The 22,429-nt window shown below is 43.7% G+C and overlaps 1 protein-coding gene across 3 annotated transcripts in view; it reads left to right on the top strand.

Moving 5' to 3' along the window:
• The window catches only part of STRBP (spermatid perinuclear RNA binding protein), a 295,257-nt gene that overhangs the window by 31,981 nt on the left and 240,847 nt on the right, over positions 1–22,429 (top strand). For all 3 annotated transcript variants that reach the window (XM_063432341.1, XM_063432339.1, XM_063432340.1), the window contains one exon: positions 13,312–13,452. The gene's annotated coding sequence lies outside the window, so the exon portion shown is untranslated. The remainder of the gene's footprint in view (positions 1–13,311; positions 13,453–22,429) is intronic.

Below are 22,429 nucleotides of genomic sequence, written 5' to 3'. Positions count from 1 at the left end.
CCCTAAGCTGGCCACTATGACTGTGGCGGGACCTGACCCGACGGAAGAGGGTTTACTGTTTGGTACCTCCTTCGTTAAAGACATGGGGTCGTATGTCAAGACCTTCACGGCAATTGACAAGGCGCAGGCGAGCATGAAACGCGTGTTCGCGCCTAAGGTTTTCGGAGGGGCCGGGCGTAGCAGGAACCGTCCACCCGGCCGGGGTTTCCGAGGCGCATTCCGCGCTACCAGAGGTTCCTTTTTTTCCCTCCCGGGGATTTCAGGACCAAAGGACCCCTCCCTTCTTCCCAGCCAGAGGTCGGGCTTGGGGCTCCAGATACCCCCGCAGTGGTACCACCAGCAGACGTCCTTACGGTGAGTACCCTTTCTTTCCCTCACGTTCAGGTAGCGGGGAGGCTGGCCTTATTTTACCGAGAGTGGACGAAGCTCACCTCGGATGCTTGGGTTCTGCAGTGTGTAAAGGGGTATCGCCTAGATTTTGTTTCAGTGCCTGTCCAGTTTTATTCCCCCAGAGAACTGTCCCTTCCACGGGAACAAGACGAAATGATCTCCGCGGAAGTCGGAGAGATGCTCTCCAAGGGCGCTATAGAGGAACTGCCGTTCGCCGCCAAGGGCTTTACGAGCAATCTGTTCCTGGTGCCCAAGAAAGGAGGCGGAGTTCGCCCGGTAATAAATCTTCGTCCCCTCAACGCCTTCCTGCGTTACCAACACTTCCAGATGGAAGGTATACACTGCCTCAGGGACCTTCTGCGCCAGTCGGACTGGCTGGCCAAACTAGACCTGAAGGACGCTTACTTCACGGTCCCCATCGCTCTGGAATTCAGAGATTATCTCCATTTCACGTGGCACGGGCAACGTTGGCGTTTCACCTGCCTGCCCTTCGGTCTCTCTTCGGCTCCCTGGTGCTTCACCAAGCTTATGAAGCCTGTAGTGGCGTTCCTCCGTACCCGAGGGGTTCGCCTCATTGTTTACCTGGACGACGTTCTGATTTTGTCCCAATCGAAGGAGGATCTCCTTCTACACCTGGAATGGACTACCGCCCTGCTACAGAGGTTGGGTTTTCTGATCAACTGGGACAAATCGGTCCTGGACCCCGCCCAGTCCATAGAATTCCTGGGATTCAGAGTGGACTCCGTCCAACAGTTCCTGTTTCTACCGAGTTCCAAGGTGAAGGCCATTCAGAAAGAGATTCGAAGAGCTCTGCGTGTCGCAGACTTGTCCATCAGACAGCTGGCGAGAATAATTGGCCTTCTCGCGGCCTCTATTCAGGCGATCTTCCCGGGCCCACTACACTACCGGGCCCTCCAGCGACTCAAAGGGTCACACCTTCGGTCAGGTCACTCCTACGAGTCTCGGATACGCTTGGACGCAGAATCCAGAGACGAGTTGGTGTGGTGGTTGGCACACATGGAGGCGTGGAATGGGAGAGCCATCTTCGGCTCTATCCCGGACGTAGTGATCGAATCAGATGCCAGCTTGCACGGCTGGGGTGCTCGTTGTGGCGACGTTTCCACAGGAGGCAGATGGTCCGACGTGGAGAAATCGTTGCACATCAACTGCCTGGAACTCCTGGCTGGGGCTTTCGCGATCCGCAGTCTTACCCCAGGGCGGGCGAATTGCTGCGTTCTCCTCAAGATGGACAACGTATCAGCGGTCCGCTACATAAACCACCTGGGGGGTACGAAGTCCAAGATGTTGGCAATTCTGGCGAAAGATTTCTGGCAATTCTGCCTCTTCAACAACGTTTCGGTAACAGCGGAACACATTCCGGGACTAGACAATTCGGGAGCGGATTGGAATTCCAGACACTTAAGAGACTCTGGAGATTGGCGTCTACACGCTTCGGTGTTCAAGAGCCTGGTCATATTGTGGGGAAAGTTCCAGATGGATCTGTTCGCTTCTCGACTGAACACTCAACTGCCGAAGTTCTTCAGTTGGAGGCCGGATCCGGCAGCGGTGGCGACCGATGCCTTCCTTCAAGAATGGCCGCGGGGCCTGCTATACGCATTCCCTCCATTCAACATGATAGCGCGCACGATCTCGAAACTGGTTCGCCACGACTGTCGTGTAGCGCTAATCACCCCGCTTTGGAGATCTCGACCATGGTTTCCCCGCTTGATGGAGTTGTCGATCGATTATCCTCGGTTGATTCCAATCTTCCAGGACCTCCTTCTAGACCCGGATGGGAACCCACATGGGCTAGTATTACAACACCAGCTACCCCTGTTAGCGTGGTTCCTTTCAGGGGACCTTGGGTTGTCCCAGACGTTCCGCAGACAACTCTCCTACTCCTCGATAACGCCTGGGCCCCAGGCACACGAACTGCCTATCGAACTTCATGGAGATCGTGGTCTGGTTGGTGCATGGAACGGGCAGTGGATCCCGTATCTGCCCCTCTACCTTTGATCCTGGAATTCCTCACGTCCCTGTTTGACTCAGGCAAGGCGTACTGCACGATTAACCTCTCCCGCTCGGCTATCTCGGCCGGACACAGGGGTTTGGATGGTTCCCCTGTCGGCAGGCATCCTTTTGTATGTCGTCTTCTCAAGGGTATCCGCCTTGCTCGTCCTCCTCGGCCTCGCTTCTCTGCCTTTTGGGACGTTAACATGATGTTGCAGTTCCTCTCCTCGTGGTACCCTAATCAGGAGCTGCCTCTGAAACGACTGTCATTCAAGTTGGTTATGTTGCTCTGTTTGATCTCTTGCAAGAGGGTCTCTGACGTCAGGGCCATGGATTGGGACGCCGTTGCATTCACCCCAGAGGGTGTTACTTTTGATATATCCAGGAGGACTAAATCTGCATCCAAGTCTTTTTCGTATCCCAGGTTTTCTGGCTGTCCGGCGCTCTGTCCGGTGGATTGCCTCAGAGTTTATCTGGATGTCACGAGTCCCCTTCGCTCTACCGATCTACACGATTTGTTCATATCTTTCAAGTCGCCTCATCGACCGGTTTCTACACCTACCCTGGCACGTTGGATTCGTGACCTGTTATCCTCTGCGGGTATAGACACCTCTGTGTTTACGCCCCATTCGGTACGAGGAGCGATGGCTTCTAAAGCCTCCTCAGTCGGGTGTCGTCTGGAGGATATCATGCGGGCGGCCGATTGGTCCAGAGAATCGACTTTAAGAGACTTCTATTTCAGACCTATTGAACACATCGCATCTCGAGTAGTTGCACAGCTTTGAACTTGCATAATATGAGCCTCCGTGTCTTTAATAAAATTCCCAGATTTTACTAGTAACATGACGTAAAGTCATGATTTTATTAAAGACACGGAGGCGAGTATTATTCCCTCCCGCCCTCCCGGTGTGGAATGGGAATACGAGATGCTTGAGACTCTACAGGTTTTTGCTGTTCAATTAGGTATGTATTGTTTATATGTGTTTATTTATATGATTGGATGGTTTGGTACGTCTTATTATGTTTACTAATTATTTATCTTTTGTATTTCAGAATCCAGTTTATTGTTTGTGACTCCTTACAATGTTGTTTGGTAAGTCTACAGTTTTGAGTCTGGAAATTACCATATTTCTCTGTCTTTTTTAGCTTGATGTTGTCGCATTGTTCCTGTTTCCTGTGCTGATCAAGTAGGACATCGTTCTTCTTACCTGGTCTTCGGTTTTCGCAAGAAAGAGGAGGATTGTGGGAGACACAGGACTTATATAGCCACTTCCTCTACCATGTGATCGGCTACCCGTTATGCCTATACAGTTTTTCTTTCATTTTTGACAATATTTATATTCCTCTATCTTTGCTGCTGAGGAAATAAAGAAAGAGTTATGCATAATACTCGCCTCCGTGTCTTTAATAAAATCATGACTTTACGTCATGTTACTAGTAAAATCTGGGAATTATCATCCATTGATCAATGCAGCACCGGCTCTGTAGTGTAAGGGAGCATGTAGGTTGAAAGAACATGTATCTATCAAGAGATTTGATATATAGCCCATAGTGTTATATATCATGTGATCTACACTTGACATAATCTTTCAGATTGTACAACATATTTATGGCTTACCCAGTTTCTCATTAAATATCTTAATTAAGAAAAATATATTTACCATTTTTTTATGTTGTGATGAATGTCATCCATCTGTCTGTCCGTCTATCTCTTAAAACCAACTCCCTCTGTTTTGCACCCCTCCCAGTCACAGGTGCCTCATTCCAGGGCTGTATTTAACCTTGCACGGCAGGGAGCCCAAGTAAGTGGGTTAAATTCATAGGAGCAGGCATTAGGTTGCTAGAATAAATCTTCAAAAACGGGGTGCATTGGCATTGTGGCAGGTTTATTCTATGTATAATCACATACTGTATTTAAAGGGACACTCCAGGCACCCAGACCACTTCTGCTCATTGGAGTGGTCTGGGTGCCAACTCCCACTACCCTTAACCCTGCAAGTGTAATTATTGCAGTTTTTCATAAACTGCAATATTTACATTGCAGGGTTAACTCCACCTCTAGTGGCTGTCTATTAGACAGCCACTAGAGGTCACTTCCTGGGTTCTAGCACAGGTTTCCTGTGCTAGAGCGTCGCTGGACGTCCTCACGCTGTGTGAGGACCTCCAGCGTCGCTCAAAACCCCATAGGAAAGCATTGAAATTATTTTTCAATGCTTTCCTATGGGGAGACGTAATGCGCATGCGCGGAATTTCCGCGCATGCGCATTAGGTCTCCTCGGCCGGTGAGCGAGATTAGTCTCGCCCACCGGCCGACGTAAACACTAGGAGGAGCGTCGCGGAGGCGGAGACAGCGGCGAGGGACATCGCCGCTGTCCCAGGTAAGTCACTGAAGGGGTTTTCACCCCTTCAGTAACCGGGGATTGGTGGGTGGGAGGGAGAGGGACCCTCCAGTGCCAGAAAAACGGATCGTTTTTCTGGCACTGGAGTTTCCCTTTAAACCACCACCTCAAGGTATCTTTTAAAAAAAAAAAAAAAAAAAAAAAACTATTAAATTTTGTGAGCTTTGAAGTGTTTTTTTTTTTTTTTTGTTTTTTGGTGTTTACTGAGTGTGCTGGATCTTGTATTGGAAAAAAATAATTATTTACATATACAGTTAGGCCTAAAAATATTTTGATATTTACACAATTTTTATAATTGTGTCTCTGTACGCCACAACTATGAATTTGAAATAAAACAATGATGTCATTGAAGTGCACACTTTCAGCTTTAATTCAAGGGATTGAACACAATATCAAATGAAACATTTAGGCAACACAACCATTTTCTTATACAGTCCACTTATTTCAGGGGCTGAAATGTAATTGGACAAATTAACACAATTATAAGTAAAATGTTAATTTGTAATACTTTGTATAGAATCTATTGCAGGCAATGACCGCTTGAAATCTGGAAAGTATGGACATACCCAAACTCTGGGTTTCCTCCTTTGTGATGCTTTGCAAGGCGTTAAAGGACCACTCTAGGCACCCAGACCACTTCAGCTTAATGAAGTGGTCTGGGTGCCAGGTCCAGCTAGGGTTAACTAATTGTTTTATAAACATAGCAGTTTCAGAGAAACTGCTATGTTTATCAATTAGTTAAGCCTTCCCCTATTTCCTCTAGTGGCTGTCTCACTGACAGCCGCTAGAGGCGCTTGCGTGATTCTCACTGTGAAAATCACAGTGAGAGCACGCAAGCGTCCATAGGAAAGCATTATGAATGCTTTCCTATGTGACCAGCTGAATGCGCGCGCAGCTCTTGCTGCGCTTGCGCATTCAGCCGACGGGGAGGAACGGAGGCGGAGAGGAGGAGGAGAGCTCCCTGCCCAGCGCTGGAAAAAGGTAAGTTTTACCCTTTTTCCCCTTTCCAGAGCCGGGCGGGAGGGGGTCCCTGAGGGTGGGGGCACCCTCAGGGCACTCTAGTGCCAGGAAAACGAGTATGCTTTCCTGGCACTAGAGTGGTCCTTTAACTGCAGCTGTCTTCAGTTGTTGTTGATTGTTCGTGGGTTATTCTGCCTTAAGTTTTCTCTTCAGCAAGTGTAATGCATGCTCGGTCTGTTTGAGATCATGTGATTGACTCGTCCATTGCAGAATATTCCACTTATTTGTCTTACATAAATTCATGAGTTGGTTTTTGCAGTATTTTTTGGGTCATTGACCATATGTAAATGAAGCGCCATTCAATAAACCAAGCTGAATTTGTCTGAATCTAAGGAGACAATGTATCTCTATCCACTTAAAAATTCATCCGGGTCCATTCTGTCACATTATAAAAAAACACTAGTGACCACTGTGTTTTACATATGATGTGGTATGCTTTGGATCATGAGCCAATCCAAGCCTTTTCCATACTTTTTAAAATTGTCCTTCCCATCTTTCTGATTCAGGATCATCCTCCGTTTAATTTGTCCAAAGAATGCTGTTCCATAACTGGGCGGGCTTTTTTAGATGTTTGAGTCTAATCTAGGCTTTCTATTCTTGAGGCTTATGAATGGTTTGCACCTTGTTGTGAACACTCTGTATTTGCTCTCTTGAAGTCTTCTCTTTATGGTAGACTTGCATAATGATGTGCTTAGCACTTGGAGAATGTAATTCCTTGGATAGCCACGACAGCTAAAACAAGCCCAATGGCAACATAACATAACATCAATATGGCATATATAATAACTGCACAAATTTAAATGGTAAGAGTCAAGTGTGAAATAAAAAACAGATTATTAAATTATTAGGAGAGTAGTTTCCATACGGACAGGACAGTAGGGTCATCAGTGGCATAGGTACAGTTGCGTTGGATTAAACATTCAAAAGGAGGTCTGATGTGTGTTAGCATGTTGTGGTGGTTAGTGGTATCTAGTGAGAGCCAAGCCCCCTAGGTGATGAGGCCGGTGTGCCTGTGCTGTAGAGATACAGAAAAACAGCAGTGATTGGCCATGTGGAGGCCTGCGAGGCAGTATAGGTAGTAGGGACCAATACATAGCCTAGTCTACCGTAGGCAACAAAAATGAACAGAGGGTACTGACTTGGTACTTGGTGTATTGCTGAGGAGCTGTTTGTATGATACATTAAGTATGATAAGGGCTGATTGAAGCTGGTGGTGGTGGGGGGGGGGGGGGGAAGGTAGTTGGTAAAGTGGAGCTGCATTTCTGGGTTATTCCCAGTGTCTGTGGTGGGTGACCGCGGGGGTGACCCGCTGTGTGTGGCATAGCATTCGAGGTCTGTGTGGGTTAGAGGTTATCTGGAGGGGTAAAACCCAACATATAAGTTTAGTGATAAAGAAAAAACATGCAAAAAACTAAAGTCAGTGGGTCAGGTAGTCTACGTCTCAGATGCGCCCCTGGTAGCTGGGACAAATGGGGCAACATTGGCTGGGTCCCAAGCTGTAGTGGCCGAAGGGGTCGTGAGGCCCATGGTTGCCAGGACATTGTTCATCTCTGCTATATCCGTAATAAGGTTGGTGCCTTAATGTGGTATGAGCACGTGTGATGGTCCCCAACGGTATGCCACCCCTCGGGCCGCCAGTGTCGCCGTCAACGGTCGTAGGGACTTTTGCCATTGCAGGGTAATGCGTGATAGGTCTGAGAAGAACGTGAAGTCCACGTCTTCAAAACTATAGAGGTTCTTCCCCTTGATGGCATTCATGAATGCTGTTTTATCTTGCCCATTTTGAAATTTGACCAGGAGGTCGTCTGTTGCAGAGCCTGTGAGTTGTAGTGGCTTGGATAGGCGTAACATACCGTCTAGCTGCATCCCTTTAGCTTCGAGGGCAGCAGGAATGTGAAAAGCCTGCAGAGGAAATAGGGCAGCTCAGCAGGGGTCACAGTGTCAGAGAGGCCTCTAATTTTAACGTGCTTCCACCTCCGTTTGTCCTCCATGGCTGCTAGTTTGTGGGTGTGTAGTGTGAGCTGAGGGAAGTTCTCTAACCTGTGCCTGGAGCTCTGTTACCTGCACTGCTTGCGTTTGTGTGATCTGCTCCACAGTTGAGACGAGCTGTGAACCTCTTAACATCCTCCCGTACTTGGGAGATCTCTGCTGATGGCTTCTGGCGCAGGTCTGAGAGGAGAGAGGTGAGTATCTCCGTGGTGACTGAGAGACCCGTTCTTGGCTGATATCCCAGAGTCTCAGGGCTGTGCAGGAGGATGTTGTCCGAGCTGTCAGAGTAGTCTTCAATGTTGGCTGCCATGCGGTCTCCTCAATAGATCGCCAATATCCACGGATTGCTGAGGCTGACCCGGGCGCGGTTTTTTTTTTTCCTCCCCATCAGTGTTGGGATGTTTCTGGGCTTCCTGCGGTTTGTTCAGTTGCTGTTTTGGTCAGAATTTAGGCTGTTTGGGGCTTAGATCGTCGGAGAGCTGCGAGCGTGCAACTGATCCAAGAGCTGGCTCTGCCCCCCCTGATATGTATATGTATGTGTTTGTTAATATGTGCCCATGCTTTGAATTCTTATAATTAAAGGGACAATATAGTCAACAAAACAACTTAAGTTTAATAAAGCAGTTTTGGTGTATAGATCAGGCCCCTGAAGTCTCACTGCTCAATTCTCCGCCATTTAGGAGTTAAATTACTTTTGTTTCTGCAGGCATAACCACACGTCCACTGACTGTGACTAACATAGCCTGCATGAAAATAAATGGTTTCACTTTCAATCAGATGTAACTTCCTTTAAAAGTTTTTATTTCCTGCTCTGTAAATTTAACTTTAATTAGATACAAGAGGCTCCTGCAGGGTCTAGAAAGCTATTAACAGAGCAGGAGATAAGAAATACTAAATAGTATTTTCAATACAGGACATGTAAACATTAGATGACTCTTTGCAGGGAGGTGTGACTAGGGCTGCATAAACAAAGTGATTTAACTCCCAAATGGCAGAGAATTGAGTAATGAGACTGCAGCAACATGATCTACACACCAAAACTGCTTCATTAAGCTAAAGTTTTTGTTGGTGATTATAGTGTCCCTTTAATATAATTGTGCATAGCCTAAAAATATTTAACTCTCTTATGGATAAACCAGACCTTAAAAGTAATATTGATAAAGACACTACTCAAAAAAACCAAACTTGGTTTCAAGTAAGCAGGTATGATTACACAAAAGGTACAATTACAGTGTACGCAGACAAGAAAACAGGTTGCTAAGGAGTATAGATTGCTTCATGTGCTAACAATATAAAGTATTTATACGAATGCAATGCATAGTAGCAGTAAAGAAGACATACCTCATTTCATTATCTAGTTGGGCAGCGGGATAAAAACTACAAATAAACGTTATAGGGTTCCTTCACTAAATGCCATATTGTAGTGAAATAAACATTTAACTCGCAAATTGTAGGCAACAATAGCTGACTTTGTAAAATTCTCCAGCTCTGCTTTCATTACAGTTGTCTATTTTGCAGATAATTTTTCAATTCAGTGCATAATAAGTTAACCCTTTTGCCACCTAATTAGATAAAGCTACTGGGATAAAATTCACATTCACGGAACCACATTGTTGGTAACGTTGGAGGAGGCGAAGCAGCGACCCAGCGCCGAGGGACATCGGCGCAGGGATCAGGAAAGTAAAATGTTTTTTAACCCTATATTGACCATGGTGGGAGGAGCGCAAAGTAGGGCATATGAGCATAGGCGAAGGAATACCACTTTGCATTCTTGGCACTATCCCTTTAAATAAATGGGAGTGGGCTGCCGGGAAGGAGGGGACTCATCAGACTCCCCTTGCAGGCTCCGCAGTGCACACGGACGATAGATGTAAAATATGCACAGAACTTTCATTAGGCAATTTAAGGTTTGTTCGTTGTTGATTATAGAGAATTGTGACTTGCATTATGGCATCCATTTTTCTCAATTGTACCTGTATGGGTTTTCTTCTGTAAGTATGCTTCTCTTCTACTGTGTGCACATGTAGACCTGATTTAATGGTTGGCCCTGCCACCATATATCACCAGCCAATCCAAATTTCATATTTCACATTAGGAGGTAATGTATATTGATTTTCTTTTTTTTCTCCTGATGCAAAGCACTTTGGAATGAAGCATATGCCCTATAGAATCATAGTGGATTTATCTACACCACAACTCCCTTTTGACCACTTGGTTAGGACCGCTCCAATAACTAAAAAAAAATAAAAATTAACTTTGTCAATAATATGTCATATGATTAATTTTGCATATCTGTTGCAATCAGTTCGTCTTTTTTTGTTGAACATTAATGAAAATGCTAAGAATTTGATCGTGTAACTGTGCTGCTGGATATAATATAGGTTGCTCATCTAAGGGCTTATTTTTTTTTTACATTTGATTATGATGCATGTAGGAGAGTTTCAAGTGAACTTCTGAGATTTCTTTATATTGCAATTTGTACTAAAACTTGTCTGCAAATAAATATAAAGGTTTACTTGAAAACTATTGTGCAGTAAATACCTTCTAAAAATAGGTTTAATGCATATAAAGTAATTTGTGTCAGTTATAATCTGTCACGAGCAGAGCTGTTATTGTCTTTAGAGATTGGCTCTTGTTTAGCACAGAATTACCAGTGTTTTGTTAGAACTAGCCGTGCCCAGTGTACTTTGGACACTGTTTTGGTAATCTAGCAGTGTTACATAATTTCCTTGTCTGAAACATATCTCAACGCAATATAGGTCTATAGGTCTATCATTTGTTTATATGTGCCATCTAGACAGACACATGTATGCAGTGTAAACACCATGTGAAAATTGTTTTTAACTTTAGAAGTAACTAAACCACTGTTACAATTTAAATGGACCATAGTCACCCAAACCACTTCATCTCATTGAAGTGGTCTGGGTGCAGTGTTCCTGTACTCATGGAATCTTAGGAGCATTTTTGCTCTGTGTTTTCACCCGCAATTTCCATCTTTCTCATTTAGTGGACCAACATATATTATTCTATATCCTTTTTTTAAGAGCCAAAAAGGGCATTAATCTGATGTAACAAACTTTATTTTTTTTAAAACTTAAAAAAAAAAAAAAAAAAAAAATTTGCATGGTAATTACACGTCACAATATACAAGGAGTAAAATAAAACTTCAATCTGGCGTGATTGTAGAATTTGGTATGTTTGTCTTATAAGTTTATTAGCCATCAAAGAAAAAAAATTGCCAAACAAAAGTATATATTATATAAAGTAGACATGCTAAGCTATTTAAAGGTATTTTGACACTTATTATGTAGCCATTTGATAGGCAATCTCTAAGAATTGTACAAAATTTTTTTCTGTTTTATTAACACATAGCAAGGTTTTTGTAAACCTGATCTGTGCTACAACTGTACAAAACCCCCATATTATGTTCAGCTACATCTTCTGCGTACAACAATACCCCAATGCATGTCTTTGCCACTATCATGTGAAGCTGGGTGTGTGTGTTTTAAGTAGTTGTCGTGTCTGACTCTCCGTGACCATGTGGACCATAGCCGAGTACATCTGTCAGTCACTGCCCCTCTGAGCTCCAACAATTTCATGTTCGTAGCTTCAGTGACCTCATCTATCCATCTCTGTCGTCCCCTTCTTCGTGTGCCTTCAATCTTTCCCAGCATCAGTCTTCTCTAGAGAATCATGCCTTCTCATTATATGGCCTAAATATTTGAAGTTCAGCCTCATGATCATAGCTTTCAGTGAACATTTTGTCTTGATTTCCTGTAGTACAGATTTATTGGATCTTCTTGCAATCCAAGGGATTCTAAGCAGTTTTTGCCAACCCCAGGGGTGGACCGAACACGCTATGTTCGCCGGCGAACGGTTCCTAGCGAACTGTTCGGGACATCACTATCTTCAGGCATTCTATCTCCATGTCTAGTCCCTCAAATTTATTCTTTACTTCCACTGCATATTCACAAGGAATATTATTTGGATCGTTACCTTGCCGTGGTGAAGGTGCTTGTGTACTTCAATGAAGCTATGAGCTATACCATGAAGGGGCACCCAAGATGGGCAAGTCATAGCAAAGAAGTAAGACAAATCGCGGTCCATTGGAGAAGGAACTAGAAACCCACTCCAGTAACTTTGCAAAGATTACTATATTGACCTGCACAACCAGAGACTTGTGCAGCTACAGCGCCATACAAGAGACCCTGCCATTTACATTTTTACAGTTCAAATTTTTATTGATGGATTTGATTGACCTATGCATCATTTTTGGGAATTATAGCAGTTTGACTATGCTAATTACCCCACAAAGGACATTTATAAAATCTAATATGTGTGATCAAACCCTCAAAATTATGATCGACAAACTCTTCTGAACAAATCAATACCCCCAATGTATGCGATATAAGATCTATTTTTATTTTTTACATTGGGCATTGCAGCAGATTCACATTTCAAATCACCACATAAATGCATACCATTTGTGAAAGTAGACACTACGGGATATGTCTCATGGTATATTTTGACTCTAATCATTTATCAATTTTAGCACCAATTTCTTTCTTTCAAAAGTGGAGTGGTATGTTTCTGCCATCTTCTGGGTATTTTCAGTTTGACCACTTTATATCTTTTACATTGAATTGGTCAAAATTCCATTGGGGCATGGAGGAAGACCATCCAGGATCTGTTCAGACCTATCTATTTATACCTGGGTTTTCTGGTATGAGCTGGGATTTAACCCTGCTCACACTTAAATCCCCATTGATAGAGCTCCATGCCGATCTCTCTTTATTCTGCATGCAGCTCGCCTGTCAGTCTGGGGCAACTAAAAATGCCACAGGTGACAGAGGAGAGCAATAGGTATATTTTGATGCCTTAGTTTCCTGGTTGTGGGCAGGGCTTTAACCCTGTTCACACTGCATTGCTATCTGTGGGGATCTGAATCCCCATAGAAAGAACTGAATGCCGATCTCATTTTGAGCTCTGCATGCAGCTCACCAGTCAGTTTTGGGCCACTAATTCTGCCCCTAGCTGACAGAGGGGATCCTTGTTACCAGCAAGGCTTTAACACATGCTGGTACTTTTACTGAATGATGGTCTATGCTATCACTGGCCAAGTCCCTCACTGCAAGATGGCTTAGACAGTCATGTGGTTCTTAAGTTGTTAAACAGAATGTAATTCATACTCTGTATGATATTTTGAGGAATAGCTGCTTATTTTTAGATAGGTGTAGTTCGTTCCAGTTCTTGTGTTATAATAATCAGTAAAACACTAGCATATTCTGAACCATTGTACATTCAGGGCAAGACAGAAGTAAAGTCGACAAGAACATTTTCACTTACTTGAGCAAGAGGCAAGAGGGTCTTCCTCAAGCGAGCTTGCTATTTAAGGGAAAACAAATAAAACTACATAAAAATGTAATGATATATACTATTTGTAGTAATCAGTTAGGTGTATTATTGAATTAGTTGATTTGTCTGTTTTGTTATTGTTTTGCAGTGAATCTTATTTTACCAGAAGATACCTAAATGGATGGCCCTATACTTCTGTAACTGAAAACAAACTGCCTTTTACTTTACACCATCAAAATCGGATGCGAAGTTTCTCATTGCAGTGTCGAGCCAAAAACTAGTTCGTATGGTAAGTGTTAGCTGTTTTAATAGGAAATATTTAAATTTTTAACATTAAAGCTGTGAAATGTTTATGGAACATAAACTTTAAGATATACAAGGAGGAGTGACCGTATGCATCATACTTTCAGGGGTAAAGCCATTGCAAAATGCTTTAACCCATAAAGGTTAGATGGCACCTGGCACTTCTCCATAACCATTTCAGTGAGCTGGTTTTGTCATGTGGTAGGTATGTTCCTTTAAGAGCAACTTCTTGTGTCAGTGCTGCAGAAGTGTGTCTGGAGTTGTACTGCACCTAAGTCATATCAACTAATACCAGTGATGGGTGGCAGAGGTAGGATAAAAGGACACTATAGGCACCCAGACCACTTCAGCTCATTGAAGTGGTCTGGGAGTATATCCCCAAGTCATTTAACCCTGGAAAGGTAATTATGGCCGTTTTCAATTAACGGCAATAATTACCTTTTGAGTTAACTGCACCTCTTGTGGCTGTCTACCAGACAGCCACTAGAGGGACTTACGGATTGTTAGGTGACTTTTGGTTGCCTACTGACGCTGGACATCCTCACACTATACATGAAGACATCCAGTGTCACCCGAAACCCCATAGGAAAGCATTGTATAATGCATTCCTATATTCCTATGGGGCTTTTCTAATGAAAGAGCGTCAGTGCCTGAGTCAGCACCAAGGGACATCGGTGCTGGACTCAGGTAAGTGACAGAAGGTGTTTTTAACTCCTGCACCATAGGGAGCTATAGTGCTGAAAAAACAACTTTATTCCTGGCACTATAGTGTTCTTTTAAGAGGAATTTATGCTGCAGGGTCTCTCGTTCAATGTTAAACAGTTAAAAAATAATAATTAAAGGGGCATTCTAGACCCTTAAAGCACTTTAGCTTGCTGGAAAAGCTTTATGTGTAAAGAGTGTCCTAGTTTTTTTTTTCAATTTGCAAAAAGTGCAGATTTGAATAGAAATTAACACTTTCTTATAATTAAACCTGGTTACGCCCTCTTAGCTTTCAGTAAGAGTATAGGTCCTGTTACTTCCTGGTTTGGTTAGCTCTGTGGAGATAAACACAGGAGGCAGTCTTCTCATGAGCTGCATTGGAAAGTCTGTGATTGGACAGCCATAGAAAATCTGGACGGTGTTAGGAGAAGGCTTGCAAAGAAGATAACTGCAGGTTTTGCAAGCTGATTCTAGATCTAATACAATGAGAAAATATATAATTAACCCCTTAAGGACACATGACATGTCTGACACGTCATGATTCCATTTTATTCCAGAAGTTTGGTCCTTAAGGGGTTAAACTAATACAGGTTTTAATGGTGGTATATCTGTTAAACAGTGATTTTTATTTGCATTTGGGCAGTGGAGTGTCCCTTTACTTAGAGGCCCTTAGAAACATGGAACGTGACGGCAGATAAGAACCATTTCAGAATTGCCCTGATTTCTATATACCGTATTTTTCGCTCCATAAGACGCACCTCACCATAAGACGCACCTAGTTTTTAGAGGAAGAAACCCAGAAAAAAAAATATTCTGAACAAACTGTCCCATAGTGTTTCTTACTATGGGACAGTTTGTTCAGAATATTTGTTTTCTCCCCTGTCACATAGTGTCCCCCCCTCCCATAGTCTTCAACCACCCCCTCCCCATAGTCTTCATCCACCCCCTCCCCATAGTCTTCATCCACCCCCTCCCCATAGACTTCATCTCCCCCCCCCCATAGACTTCATCTCCCCCCCTCCCCATAGACTTCATCTCCCCCCCTCCCCATAGACTTCATCTCCCCCCCTCCCCATAGACTTCATCTCCCCCCCTCCCCATAGACTTCATCTCCCCCCCTCCCCATAGACTTCATCTCCCCCCCTCCGACTTCATCTCCCCCCACTCCCCATAGACTTCATCCCCCTCCCCATAGACTTCATCTTCCCCCCCCTCCCCATAGACTTCATCTTCCCCCCCCTCCCCATAGACTTCATCTTCCCCCCCCCTCCCCATAGACTTCATCTTCCCCCCCCTCCCCATAGACTTCATCTTCCCCCCCCTCCCCATAGACTTCATCTCCCCCCTCCCCATAGACTTCATCTCCCCCCTCCCCATAGACTTCATCTCCCACCCTCCCCATAGACTTCATCTCCCCCCTCCCCATAGACTTCATCTCCCCCCCCTCCCCATAGACTTCATCCCCCTCCCTCCCCATAGACTTCATCCCCCTCCCCATATTCTTCTCTTCTATCCCATATCCTCCTCTCCCATACTGTCCCCCTCCCCTTGTCCCATAATTACTTACCTGTCTTGTAGCGTTGGCCGGCAGCACAGGGCGCACCGCGGTACTGGAACTTGAATTTCAGGTTCCGGTTTCCGGCGGGACTGAAAGGAAGTGCACACTCAGCTTGTGCACACTTCCTTTCAGTCCCGCCGGAAACCGGAACCTGAATTTCAAGTTCCAGTACCGCGGTGCGCCCTGTGCTGCCGGCCAACGCTACAAGACAGGTAAGTAAAGCTGCATATTCGCTCCATAAGACGCACAGACATTTCCCCTCACTTTTGAGGGGAAAAAAAGTGCGTCTTATGGAGCGAAAAATACGGTATTTATATTATTTTATTGGTGTTCTCTGTTTGCTTTCATTTGTGAATGGCTTTATTTTATTTATTTCTTTGACTCCTCTGTAGTGGTTTATTGTTCATTTTGATTGATTTGCTGATCTGTTGGCCTGACGGATAAACTTATATGATGTGCTATACCTCTTTTTTTTTTTTTTTTTTTCCTAATAAGTTATCTTGCGCCCCCTAAATTGTTCTCTATTTATCTACTGATAATGTTATACACCCCACTTATTACAGAGATGGCTGCATTTATTATTATTCCAATGGGACACCAAATTAGCCTTGTTAGAGGGTAATAGTCCAGCAATGTAGACTACAAAATACACCTATTGTTCCTGGAGAATCTCTTTGACATTGCATTTTTTATCTTACCTGATCTTTTACTTTAATGCAGTGCATTAAGATTATAAATACATGTGCAAAGCAGATCTGAGTAAATCACAAATAAGAAAGAACCACAAACCATTGTTAAAATCCCTTTGTGTCACTATACCCCACTCTCTCTAGAATGTAAGCTCATTGAGCAGGGCCCTCATTTCTCTGTTCCTGTACGTCCAAATGTCATGTGTACAGCGCTACGGAATGTGATGGCGCTATATAAATAATAAAATAATAACATAATAATGTATTTAAATGTTTCTATTATATCCCCCCTGTCTCGTCTCTCCCCCCCCCCCAAGCAATACATGTTAAGTTCCTTTAACCTTTCCTGGTAAGTTTTATCCTGCAATCCATGAACCAGTTTAGTAGCCCTTCTCTGAACTCTCTCTTAGGTATCAATATCCTTCTGTAGATACGATCTCCAGTACTGCGTACAATACTCCAAGTGAGGTCTCACCAGTGTTCTGTACAATGCCATGAGCACTTCCCTCTTTCTACTGCTAATACCTCTCCCTATACAGCTTTCTGCTGGCATTTCCTGCTGCTCTATTACATTGTCTGCTTACCTTAAAGTCATCTGAAATAATTACTCCTAAATCCCTTTCCTCCGATGTTGAGGTTAGTAGGGTATCAAATATTCTATACTCTGCCCTTGGGTTTTTACGCCTTTGGCAGATGCACCTTAAGCATATAGATACTATGGAGAAGTTTACCAAGAATTACCCAATCTTAATGCTGTTTTTTTTCGGGACAGCCGATGTTGGGAGGTATGAATTATCACATAAACAACAAGCAAAATTGGTGTGCTGCACAAAGGTGGCAGAATGTTTTATAAGTTCAATATTATCCACTCCTCCTTGTATATCTTTTAATTTTTTTAATTTATTTTTGATAGTTATTCTGTACATTTTTACACTGTTACGTTCTCTATACGTTTAAGTGATTAAAGCTGGAAATATTTTCATTCCTAACTGGGATTATTGTAATACCAACATTCACCAGGGGACTAAATACCATTGTATGTATACCATTTAATTGTTGATTTTAACACACTTTTGTGCAGAACACCACACCAATTTTGCTTGTTGTTTTTGTATATCACAGTTAAACCGGGTTGTAGGTGTCAACTAGAGTACACACTATATTTGTTGTGTTTTCATGATATCACATAGCAGGATTTCTGTTTAACATTGACAACCATTTATAAATGCATGTGGGGATGTTGCAAATTTCAGTTGCATATAAAAGTCTCATTGCATGAGACCAGAAGCACAATTTAAAATTTTGTTTTTGAGGCCCAGTGTAAATATTTTGTGATTACCGGTAGGTTTTATTTCATTGTTATACACAATAACCAATATAAAATTCATCTTCCTTGTGTATTTGTTTGTCAACATTTGTATTGTCTTGGATGTATTGTATATATTGCATTATTTTCTTTGTACTTGTACCAATTGTACCCGTGGACAGAGCTGCAAAAGCATTGGCGCTGTATAAATAAAGTATAATAATGTTAAGTGATTTTAGTAAATATAGTAATTTAAAGGAACACTATAGAGTCAGGAATACAAACGTGTATTCTTGCCCCTATGGTGGTGTTTCCCCATCGCACCCCTTAAAAATTGTTAGAACTTCCTTTTACTGGTACTGTGCTGGTCTATAGGAAAGCATTGGATTGGCAGAGATAGTAAATTCTGATGATCTCCACCAAGGAGGCTGGGAGGTGGAGCCAAATGCTGTGGTGACCAATCTGCATATCATCATAGAGATTAATTGAGGAAGCCGCTCTAGTGGCCGTCTCAGTGACTGCCACTGGGGGTTTCCCTAGGCAGCAGTGAAAACACTTCAGCAAGCTGAAGTAATTTTGGGGTGTGGAGTGGTCCTTTAAGGAACTGTCTTGGTTGATTTTTTTTTTTTTAGACTTTTATGTCATCTATATGGAAATAGTCACACACATAATTTATATGTGTATGTATTTTAATATAATTGGGATTGCTCATGATTACGGTTTCCTTCTGCATAGTCGAATATTATTTCTATAAATCACAAAAAGATGCTTTTCAAAATTTTAGTATAAAAAATTTGGTTGATTATTTGAAAAAACGTAGTTAAAGGTCAAGGTTTCTTGGCTGCCTGCAGTCTTTAGCACACACATTTATTTTTGTTAAGCATTTGCCATTATGAAAGCAACAATTTAACTATCATCTTATTATCCAATAACACATTGTGCTTTTTTTTTTTTGCTCAGTAAATATCAGCATAGCGCCACATCTCACACTGCCTTCATCAACACTCTTTTTCATTATATCCGTGTTACTTTATGATCTTTTCACCTAACCTTTGCGCCGCATTTCTGTTTCATTTAATTTTACATTTTGTCCCAGTTGAATGTTTTAACCCTTTGTGAGCGATCATGTACACTAGATGCAATGTTCCCCGGTTTCACCAACAATCTGCGTCTGTATTGTCCAGTTTACAGGTGGATGGGAGATATTCTGGAACAGCTGTTTGGCATAATTTCCCTATATTTAGTTTTGCAGCTGATATATTATGGTTGCCTAAAATATTTAATTAACCTGTTTTCCATAGTCCCTATATGATATCAAATGCTACCCTTTGCACTTAGCAGGGTCCATTTAGGGAAGACTGCTGGAGTACAAAGGAGTAGGCTAGCACTTATTTGCATGGAGCTATGCATCAAACAAATTGTGTGGCCTTCCACTTTATTTGGAACTTTAACTCCTATAATGCTCTATGAACTTTTAGTACTCCATGACAATGCTAGTTTTGTTAGTGCGATGTAGACGGTGTATGTGATACCTGCTGCTCTGTCTGCAAAGGTTAGTGTCTACTATGCTCCTGCAACAGTTTGTGTGTGATGGTTGCATTGTTTGCTTTTTATTTGTATTTGTTTGCCAAAGTTATGACCCTTTCTGACTTCATTGCCAACATGCTGGCGTCTAAACGATGTGATGTTAGCCACTCCATAGCTATACTCCCTAACTAGTACTAACCGTGTTGGCTAGGGAGCAACCATGGTAACTACAGTACATGCCTTGTGATTGTTTTTTTTTGGGTTGTTTTTTTTTATCGTATTTTGAGTATTTTGAGGATAAGGAAACTTTAAAGAAACATGGAGAGTATGCAGGCACCCAAATTGAAATACAGCATTACAAATTCTCCAGGATGTACATTAAGAGAATGTAATTGAAGACTTACAAAGAATGACATAATCCCCTCTTCCTTTCCCTCCCCCCCCCCCCCCCCCGGAAGCAGAGTCCACTCCTTCCCTGGAAGGGCGCATCTCCCGCTGCCCATACTCAGGCCTTCCTCACCACCACCTGCTCGAGAACACGCCCATATCTATAGCTGTGGGCCCCCTACAGCAAGAACCCAGCTCGCAAACCCACTTACCCAACAGCGTGTGGAGTATGGGTGCTCAACATCTCAGCAAATTGAACAGCCAAGGAGGGTCTCTCTCCCCCGCCCCCCCCCCCTCTTCTCATTTCCTGCTATTCCTTCAAACCTACTTTCTCTACTAAACAATGACCAACAGATGTGTAATGAGCACATGTATAACATTATTTGAATTTCTAAATGTTAAAAATGTCGGATGATGAGAGCAATGGTCGGCATCCATACAAACCGACCGAGAAGACACCCACACTAAAGTCTGCATTGGCTTCTGCGTAAGCACTGAAACTATGACTTGTAACACCAAAAATGTATACGCAAAGGACGGTTTCTGCGCAAACCGGTCAAACTGTACAAGACGTGTTTTCTCATTTTCTGACAAACCTTAAATAAAGAATAAAAAAAAAAGAGAGAATTTAATTGAATATCGGTAGTTGTAAAAGAAAAACATACCTCAGCATATTTACAAAGTGAACCTTGCTACTCTTGTGGAAGCCGTTAATATTTCCCCTATTTGCTGATGCGCCTGGTTTAGGCTGCCTGGTTAGGTCAAAAAAGATGGAAGGGCCCTAATGAGATTGTAAAAATGTGTGTGGCAGGTAAGTGCATAGTTGGATCAGGAGCAAAGCTACCCATCTGCCGCTCCCTCCCCAGCGCTTTGCTCTCTGGCAACCGCGGCTCTCACGCCCTGTCCGCCACGTAGAGGAACCATGGGCGCCACTGGTATGCATGTTTTTCGCTTGTGCCTTGCAGTGCCGCCTGGATGACCTCCGCCGCCTGAATATCTTCCACTTGTTCCAGCCACTGTTCCTTGCTGGGGGTCAAATTTTGTGTCCAATAAACCTGGATACACGACTTGAAGAGGTGTCAAACAATGGACTTCTTATACGTCGGAATTGTCGTCGAGGTGAGAAGCAATAAGGCAAACTCTGCGGGGAGGTATTATTGCTCGTCGAGGATTTCTGTCAGTGTGGTCCGTATCATGTCCCAGAAAGGGGCGATCATGAGGCAACTCCACCAGATATGTTTGATCGTCCCCTCTCCCAGGCCGCATCTCCAGCAGAGGTATATCCTATATTCTATAGGAGGGTAGATGTGCGATACCAGCCGGACAGAAGCTTGTAACTGGTTTCTTGATGTCTGGAGCTAATGGAGCTCCTATGGTTCAGGATAAGGACCTTGCCCCACTGTGCATCCGTGAGGGTTGTGCCCAGCATCTCCTCCCATTGCCTCTTAAAGGTTGTCTGTGATTTTATCCCCCACCAGTAGGTGTTGGTAAAGTAGCGAGACCGTTTTCTCCAGCAGTGTGCCCTTCTCGCTGGTGTCTTCAAACCATGTGAGATCACAGTGTAGCTGTGTTCTGTTGTTCATCTGCCCATAGTAGTGCCGCAATTGGGTGTGGCGAAATTTATGAAGAGGCGTCAGAGAGGTTTCCCCCATAAAGGCTTTTCATGTCTGTACTGCCTAAGGTCTTCCAAATGGGGATGTCTATCAATGTAAGCCCAAGTGTTAGGTGGCAAGCCTCCCCCTAATGAGCTGTTTTATATTGTAGCGGTATGAGGGGACTTGGGACAGGGGAGATGAGTTGCGCTCCGCGGATGGATCTCCAAGTCCTGAGGGTGTTTGCGACAGGCGAAGTATCCGTGGTCCTCTCCAGGGTTTCGTGCTTCCCCAGGAATACAGCTGCATGCAAAGACATTTCCGTTCCTCCCCAGTCCAAGGCTGACCATTGCTGATGAGGGCGTGCGGCGTGCCAGTCAACAATCTGATGCAGAGTCGCTGCTTGATGGTATTTTTTAAAATTTGGAAGGGCCAGGCCCCCCCACCCCACTGCCTAGGTAGGCATAGCAAGTCGTATCAAAGGCGCGATCTTTCCCCTCTCCAGACATGTCGGATCACTGCAGTTTTCAGGGCAGAGAAGAACAATTTGGGTAGAGACAATGGCACTACTTGAAATAGGTAAAGCAGCCTTGGTAGAATATTCATCTTAAGGACCGCTATACGGCCCAGCCATGATATGTGTGGGTAGGCCCAGCTTCTGAGGTTTCCCAACATTTTCCGTAGGAGGGGTTGAAACATAGTTGTATAATTCAGCCGGGTTCTCTTTCACCCACGTACCCAGGTATTTCATTTTTTGTTTGCACCAGCGGAAATGGAAGTGAGGGCTTAGGGTAGTAAGTTCCTCCTGCGGAAAAGAGACGTTGAGCACTTTGTGAGGTTCAGCTTGAGGCTCGATATTGCTCCATAGTCCTCAAATTCCCTCATCAAGCAGGGCAACGTGATGCACTGATTTTTTATGCAGAAGAGGTCATCCACATATGCGGATACCTTATGTTCTGTGTTCTCTCCTCACTATCTGATGACCGCCACAAGAAATGGCTCAAGCGAGATCACGAAAAGCAAGGGCACCAGGGCGCATCCTTGTCTTGTGCCATTAAGAATCGTGAAGCCGCTAGTCAGGGCTCCATTGACTCTCTCTTTCGGTGGGGCAGCTTTATAATGAAGCTATCCAGCTTCTTAGTTTGCTGCCGAATACCATCGCAGCCAGCGTGGAGAACATGAAGGCCCAGTTCACTCGATCA

The sequence above is a fragment of the Pelobates fuscus genome, chromosome 9 (assembly GCF_036172605.1).
Source record: "Pelobates fuscus isolate aPelFus1 chromosome 9, aPelFus1.pri, whole genome shotgun sequence".
NCBI classification, from domain to species: Eukaryota; Metazoa; Chordata; class Amphibia; order Anura; family Pelobatidae; genus Pelobates; species Pelobates fuscus.
Note: the sequence above shows the minus strand (reverse complement) of the source record. Positions and strands in the feature narration are given on the sequence as shown.